The sequence below is a fragment of the Physeter macrocephalus genome, chromosome 2 (genome assembly GCF_002837175.3).
Source record: "Physeter macrocephalus isolate SW-GA chromosome 2, ASM283717v5, whole genome shotgun sequence".
NCBI lineage: Eukaryota > Metazoa > Chordata > Mammalia > Artiodactyla > Physeteridae > Physeter > Physeter macrocephalus.
Genome location: NC_041215.1, coordinates 87,456,804 through 87,465,353, shown reverse-complemented (window position 1 = coordinate 87,465,353; position 8,550 = coordinate 87,456,804).

The following is an 8,550-nucleotide window of genomic DNA, read 5'->3' as shown; positions in this document are numbered from 1 at the left end:
TATGTCAGATGGAAATGGAATGTTTATTTTGAGGAGATAACTCAAGGTATAAACTACTTACTCTAAGTAATTTTTTTTACTGTTGTTTTTATACCAATAAAAACCTGACTTTAGGCCATTCTATCAACCCTGTTGAGGTCTTAGTATTTATATTTAGAAGGAAGTTCCTTTATATTTCCTCACTGTCTTTTGCAAATATTTATATTTCTGTATCTTCAGTAAATGGTCTTAAGAAGTTGAACTCCATTGCTTTTTGTCTGTATTAGCCTTAAGTCCTGAGAAAAATACAGTCATTCACTTTTCAGCATACATAATCTCATTTAGTTGCACTGAATGCTCACACATCACATTATACATTTCCAAACACAATTATAGTATGGCCTAACATAGTCTAAAATTCCATTTTCCACAGCCAGTAAAAACAATTTTTTGGACCAGGTCCAAAGTATGCCAAGTTTAACTTGTGTATTACAGGACTGTTTTAGCATACTAAACCCCAAAGGGTTAGCTATCTTTTCCACTCTTTTTTCCTTGTTCTTGTGAAGGAGATAAGAGTACTAAATTAAGTACTGAAGCCAATCTCTAAGAAAATTATAATTATATAATTATATATGCATGCATGTATGTGTGAATAGATGATAGATAGATAAATTTCTTTTAGTAGAGGGTGGTATATAGAAGCCAAGCTCTGGGTGCTAGGTATGCCTATTTCTACTGAACTGTCACTGCTTGCAGGCCTGTCGGTGGACAGAACAAGGAAATAGATTGATTTCTCTCCAAACTCAAAATTCGCAGATAGCATTTTGCAAAAATATGGTATAGACATGCATTTAGTCATTGCCAGCCTATTTTATGCAAGGCAGTGTTAAAGAGATGTATGGAATAAAAAGATGTTATTTCCTCAACATCAAATAAGACGGGAAAGTTAATGATGGACCAAAAGTAGTAAAAAAGATATTGCAATTATGCTGTAGATTTCTTAGAAGTGGAAGAAAGGATGCTCAACAGGCAGAGAAGGGACATCTGTATCAGAGTTGGTTCTCAGGGAAGGCTTCCAGAAGCAAGGGATATACACACTGAGGGTTGAACAGTAAGCAGGAAATGGCTGGGAGAAGAAGTGAAGGAAGTATATTCTAGGCAGAAGAACTTAGAAACTGTAAATTTCTAGAGAGAGAACATAATGATCTATGTGAACTGAAAGTAATTCAATATGGTTGAAGCCCAGAATTTATGTCTATGTAGTGTGTAGTGGGTGGGGACATTTTGAGACATGTAGCTAGAATATATATGTTATATATGAAATATATAATATCATGCAATATATCATTTTATATAATATGATATTAAAGGGTTTAAACATCTTGAGGGTGTCTGGGAGTCATTGAAAGATTTTAAGCAAATGGGAATTCTACCTTTAAAGAGTTTTATTTAGTCCATTGTCAAAGATAATATGCATGTAAATAATTATTATCTAAGACAGAAGCTTTTATATATCCCAGGAAAGTTAGAGAAACAATGGAATGTAAGGTAAGAGTAGGAAAATTATTTCTACTTGAAGAGCTAAGAGAAATCTCTGTGAAGGGAGAACATATTGGTTGGGCTTACAACTCAGGCAGGGTTGTAGACTACTCATTTATTACTGATCATTTTGTCTTTAAAAAATAATTGTGAATATAAATAATACACAGGTGTCATTCTCCTAAAGTTAACCTTGCTTCTGAAAAATGATATCATGTTTTGATCTGGCAAATTTTATTGTAAGATACAAAATTTAAAGATAATGCTGAATTATAAATTACAGTGAAGTCAATTATACATTGTTTTTTCAATGTCTAAGATTTCAATACAAAGTTAAAAACTAAAGTTGTAACAATCTTTAAAAAAAGTTTTATTTTGGGCTTCCCTGTTGGCGCAGTGGTTGAGAATCTGCCTGCCGATGTAGGGGATATGGGTTCGTGCCCCGGTCCGGGAAGATCCCACATGCCGCGGAGCGGCTGGGCCCGTGAGCCATGGCCACTGAGCCTGCGCGTCCGGAGCCTGTGCTCCGCAACGGGAGAGGCCACAACAGTGAGAGGCCCGTGTACCACACACACAAAAAAAGTTTTATTTTAATATGATTTAAAGTTAAAGAAAAATTGCAGGAATAGTGCAAGGAACTCCAGGAACAATTGTTTGTATTTTGCTCCATTTATCATTCGTTCTTCCTCTCTCTCGCTCCCTCTCTCTTCCTCTCTCTCTCTCTCTCTATATATATATATGTATGTATATATGTAAAATTGTTATTTTATTCAATGGGTAACAATAGATTACAATCATTATTTAATTTAGTGCTCAAATTGTCCCATATTTGATCAATGTAGCCTCTTTAAGCTGTTTCCTGTACTTCTTTGATATGTCCCCTTTATTCGTTGAATGTTTCCTTTTAAGTTTATCTTATACTTTCCCTCCCCTGCCCTAGATTCAGTCTATTTTATAAGGAATTCTGATTTCTTTTAGTAGTCAGTGGTATATAGAAAACAAAATTTGGGTTCTTGGTGTGCTAATTGCTAATGGTATCTCATTGCCTCTCAGCCTTCTCAATGGACATAGCTAGACATATATATTATATTCATTATCTATAGTTCATGCCAGTACCTCCAACTTCTATGCAACACCACAGGATATATTCTAGTCTTCCCCTTTCTCATATGTGGAGTTCCCTTCTCCAATCGTGAGAAAACTGGCTCTTGATATCCTTAATAATCCTTTGCTCAAGTCAATAAAACTTTTTATTTTTGATAAAAGATGAAAAAATTGATATAGAAGAATACATTTTTGTAAAAGAATAGCATGCATGTGTAGTGAAAAAAAATTTGTGGGAAGGGGATAAAACTGAAGGAGGGCTGATATTACCCAGTGTTTAAGCATACTAAAAGCTACATTAACTAAACCAGTGTGATATTGGAACACAAAAATCAACAGAACAGAAGATAGACTGGACCAAATAAACATGAAAATTGAATATTTGATAAAAGTGACATTTTAAACTAAAGGAAAAAATAAACAATATTTTTAAGAAATAGTATTGGGATAATAGGTAATTTGGAAAAATCAAACCATATCATACTGAGAATATGCCTTAAATTTTAGATACTGTTAATTCATTTCCCAAAAGAACCCTATTTTTATCCGAATTATTTTTTAAATGATGCAGAAAATATGTCAAGAATTTATTTTTCTTTTGCATGAATAAAGAAACATAGGCATTTATTAGAATTGAATGGGAATATATAATGCCTGCATATAATTAGGAAGAATAGATAGCTGACTATGTTTAAAAGATACCTATAACTAAATAGCATTTAACCAACCTACCATAATTACTTAATTTTAGAGTTCTTGATAATCATGTCCTGGAGTTTAATTGCAAGTATTTATCATCTGCTAATACATTAGCAGGTTTTATTTCTTTGTCAGGTGATCTGGCTCACAGTGTCATTTTAAGCAATGAAACACAAGATAGTTAAGTTTTTACAGAAATCAGTATGAGAAGAAAATACACAGAATGTTGACTCTAGATGATTGATGTAGTTCAAGAGGTGAACATCAAGAAATCAAAATGTAAGTGCTGGGATCCTATAAGTTAACCCTGAGAGAAAGTTGGAGAGACATAAGAGACAGACTCTGACTACTTAAATAATATGCCTCGGACCAGCAGAATGTCACTCTTTCTATGTATAAGATAACCACAAAAAAAGGTTATCCAAGTGAACACCAAGCTGAAGAAGACATAGAGCAAATTTGTATCGATCTTTTCTTGGATTCATATCTCTATTGAGTTCCCACACGTCTTCCCAAAGAAGACATTCCTTGGAAATTTTAAATCAAGGCATTAAAATAGGGAAGGAAAAAATCCCCAAAACAATTCCTTGAAGTGTTGTCATGTAGAAAGATGGTCATATTTCTTCTTTCTGTGACCCCCAAATTTTGTAGTTAGCCCATATCTTTCTTTTCTAGTTATTTCCATAGGCAGAATTAATTGAAATGAGTTTGGTGTACCTAATCAAAAAGTACTTAACCTCCATGGTTTACTGGTTTCAGAACTTTTGTCTTACTGAACATGTGATTGTTCCAGTACAGAAATTGCTTTCATTAAGACCATCAGTGGCTTCCTTACTGATAACTTTAAAAGAAGCATTTCTGTTCTCTTTTTACTTTTTAAAGTTTTAATTTGTTCTCTTTTTAATTGCTGTGCACATTTGGCACAAGTGACACCTTTCTCTTACTTGACATTCCCTCCAATTTTGTTGTAGGAAAAACTTTCCCTCCAACTCTCCGGTCTCTCTGACATCTTCACTGATAACGCTTCCCTCTCTATCCTTTCACTTGCCAGGATTTTGTTCTTGGGTCTTCACTCCTCTAACCTACATGTTCTCTCTGAGCTATACCATCCACATTCATAGTTTTAGATTTATGTTGCAATACCTCCACCTTCCACACACACATTTTATATCTATAACTGATTTCTTTCCTCTCTCCCTGTAATTTAAACATCCATTTGCCCATGAAACATCTCCACTTGGGCCATCCTTTGGTATTGCAAACTCACTATGCCCCATCAGTGAACTTTTAAATTTTTAATTAAAAATTAATTTTTAATTAAAATTTTTAATTAAAAAATTTTTTATACAGAAGGTTCTTATTAGTTATCTATTTTATACATATTAGTGCATATATGTCAATCCCAATCTCCCAATTCATCCCACCACCACCACCCCCAGCCCCATCAATGAACTTTTGATCATACTTTTTTTTCTTTTTATTTCATTATTTTTCTTTTTATTTCATTATTATTCTTCTTACTATCTGATTCTTCCCAGTTGGTGGTGGTACCATCCACCCAGATATTAAACCAGAAATGAAAGTATTGTCTTAAAATCCTTTTCTTTCTTATTCAATATACCAAATTATTCACTAAGTCCTAACAGATACCTGTTAGTATCTCGAATAGGCTTTCTTTTCCAATTAATGCCTTTGCCTTACTTCAGGTCAGTATCATCGCTCACCAAGATTAATTACTCTAACAGACTTTTTACTGATATCCCTACACCCAGACCTGTTCTTCTCAAAAATGTCTTCCACGTGTTTATCAGTGAAGTCTTCCAAAACTGTAAAGCCGAAGGTGCCATTTTCCTGACTGTAGCCCACCAGTGACTACCCATTGCTTGTTGAATATAGTCTAAGCTCCCCATTTGGCACATATGATTTGTCATCTGTCTGATTTTCCAGCTTTACTTCCTGCCACTCTCCCACACACTTATACCCTCAGTCATAGGAAGATACCTGCCAGTTCCTTAAAACTATGGTATTTCGTGCTTCTATGTTGTTTTTCACCTTCCTTTGCCTGGACTTTCTCCATTTCATCTTCCTAGTAAACAATTCTCCCCTGCTGAACTTCTACTTACTGGCTAAACCTTGCTAAAACATAATAAATTCCTCTATGAGTCTTTATTTCTCTCCCTTCTGAGTTTCTTTTGTCCTTTTTATGTATTTTATGAATCCATGTATTGAATTGGATTGAAATTACTTTTAAAAGTGGATTATTATTTTCCTTTTAAACTTGAGCTCCCCTAGGAAAGAGCCTGTGTTTTAATAATCATTGTTGTCCTAACCCCTGGTACATCTTTTGTCACACTGGCCAGTGAAATTAAGCCATGTTTTTTTTGTTTTGTTTTGTTTTTTTGCGGTACGCGGGCCTCTCACTGTTGTGGCCTCTCCCGTTGCGGAGCACAGGCTCCGGATGCGCAGGCTCGGGGCACGAACCCGTGTCCCCTGCACTGGCAGGCGGACTCTCAACCACTGCGCCACCAGGGAAGCCCAAGCCATGTTATTTTTAAAGATAGTATATAAAAGGCAAAAATTTACCTAAAACCAAAATTTACTTTTCAATGTCCATAAACAACATGCTATATTCGAGACTAAATACTCATTTTCCATACTCCCAACACAGCCAGTTTTCTCTTTGTAGTTGGAGGAGATTGTTGTTTCTTTGACTGTATACCAGGTGAAGAAGTTAGTATAAAAAAATATCCCTATCTTGAAATACAAGTAGCATGCAACAAATGAAATTCTCATATTATGAGAGATTCTTGGGGATGGAGATCAAGGAAACAGCAGATTTACTTCTTCCAGCTCAGGGGCACTTGTGAGTAAGCCCTTTCTGAGATGAAAAGCAAGAGGAATTCTGGAAAGGTTGGGAAGGTGAAAAACTTGACAGTGAAGGTTCCTTCAGATTCCAGGAGTCTATGATTCTATTTATAACAAATAACTCACTATCTCAAGGCCAAAAATGGACATCCATGAGCTCCTATACTGAAACAATGTATACATTTAAAACAACAGCAGTGTTCTGTATTTGTTGAACAACTGAGGAAAGTGAGTTCACAATCTCCACAATTTTAAGAAGGTTAGAATCAATTAATAATGATACTTGGAGCTCCTTATTGGAAAAGGGAATTGTTAATGAAACAGGAGCAAAAGAAGAGGGAGAAGATAAAAATGCAGAATGACTGTGAGAAACAGAGAAAGGGAATCAAAGTGAATCATATTAGATGGCCCTAATCATTGGAGGCACTAGTGGTTAAATGCACGGGCAATAGAGGAAAGCAGTCCTGGCCTCAAATCTTTGCTTGGCCAGTCCCAGTTGTGCAATATTAACTATCTCTAAAATAGGGATTCTAACTCCTGTGCCAGGTTGCTGTCAGGAGATTTCAATGTAATAGGGTTTGTAGAGTATTCAGAAGTGCCTGGCTCATAGTATGTGCTTAGTGAATGCAACAGTTGTCAGTATTATCCTTGTAGTGGAATATAGTGGGTAGGTAACCACATAGGTAACTCTGAACAACAAGTCTATGAATGGGACCCATCCAGCTTTTTTGGTGAAGGTTAAGTATCTATCTAATAATGTGATTTTGAAAGAGGGTTGGGAATTCTAATTAATGAATTAATTTTTTAATGATTTGGGTTGCTGGTGAGCATGATTTTAAAAAGGGGATTGCATTACGGACATACACCTCAGCATTGCAGAGAAATTCTGTATATTGAGGATAGAACCACAACTTCATTTATGTATTTAATCTGACTTGTTTTTTTCCTAGAGTTTGTCAGTGATATTTTGACCAAAAGTTTTATTTATCCACTCTTATTCAGTAAAGATTATACAGCAAACAAATAGTAAAACTTAAAATTTAATACCTCCATATTTAATCTTCTGCTTTTTTTGGTTCACTTACCCATGCATGTGTAACGCTTACATTGCGAGAATGGCCCAAATCAAACTAATGTGTCTCTGAAATCAAGCCTGAATTCTTGCTAGGGTTGTACCTAATTCAAATGATCAGAGTATTATATTTTCCAAGATGTGATAGTAAACCAAGATGCCTTTTTCTTGCAGATCTGAAATTCATCTGAAACAATTAATAGCAGAGGGAAATCTGCTATTAAAACATATTCTAGTGTGATTATGGGGAGGCAATGTTAGTAAGAATAAAGATATCAGCATCAGATAGAACTGGATTCAAATCCTATTACTATAACATACAAGACATACAGCCTTTGGCAGCTTATATAATTTTTCTCAATTCTAGTTCCTTCAGTGTTCCTTGAAAGTAAGAAAATCTACTTTCTAGGTGTGTTATGTAGAATTAACTGAAATAGTGCATATAAGGTATTCTGTCTAACATATAGTAAATGACTGATAAACACATATCAACTCCCTTGCTCCCATACTTTCCATTGGGCCAGGTGGAGAAAAGAATAGATGAGGGAAGACTGTCATTTTCTAGGACTATAGAGCAGGATAAAAGTTCATAATGTTTTAAAAAGATGCAGAATTTCTAAGATAGACTTGGTTTCCAATATTTTGTCAGGTATTGGGCCTTGTGTTAGATGATGCAGTAGAAAACGTGTTTGGTGCTGAGCTTGGGAAAATGTTCAATGACCAGCTTAAATCTGCTATGGATATAAATTTAGAGTTTAATTAAATGAATGTACAAATAAATTATGGTAACTATAATATGTCATGGAACAATTGATAGGAATGATGCATTGATATGAAAAATAAGATCATACTTCCAGAGATGAGATTGACTACAGTAGATCATTTCAATGCATATGGAATAGGGGAAAGTCAGCAGAAGTGGAGAGAAAAGCTAAAGTGGACTGAGTTTTTTGAGAAGTGAATGGATATAAGGGTACAAATATATGTGGTCTGTAGTTATTCTCTCAGTTAATAATATTTTTATTTTAAAAAGGTATAGGGGTAAGCGAACTATTTCTTTACATTTGAGTTATTTATATAGAACCTACCACACGTACTATTAAAAGCTTGGCAAACTGAGTGGCTGCTTCCATTCAAAGTCAGTGTGAATCACGATTATCTCTATTGCTGTCTAATTCTAAAAGCTTTGAGAGTCAATAGGCTAGCATTTAGGAATTTTCCATTTACTGACATTGATTCAATACATTTCTTGGTGGTAGCTCCACACATTTATTCATAGGCATTACTGGAAG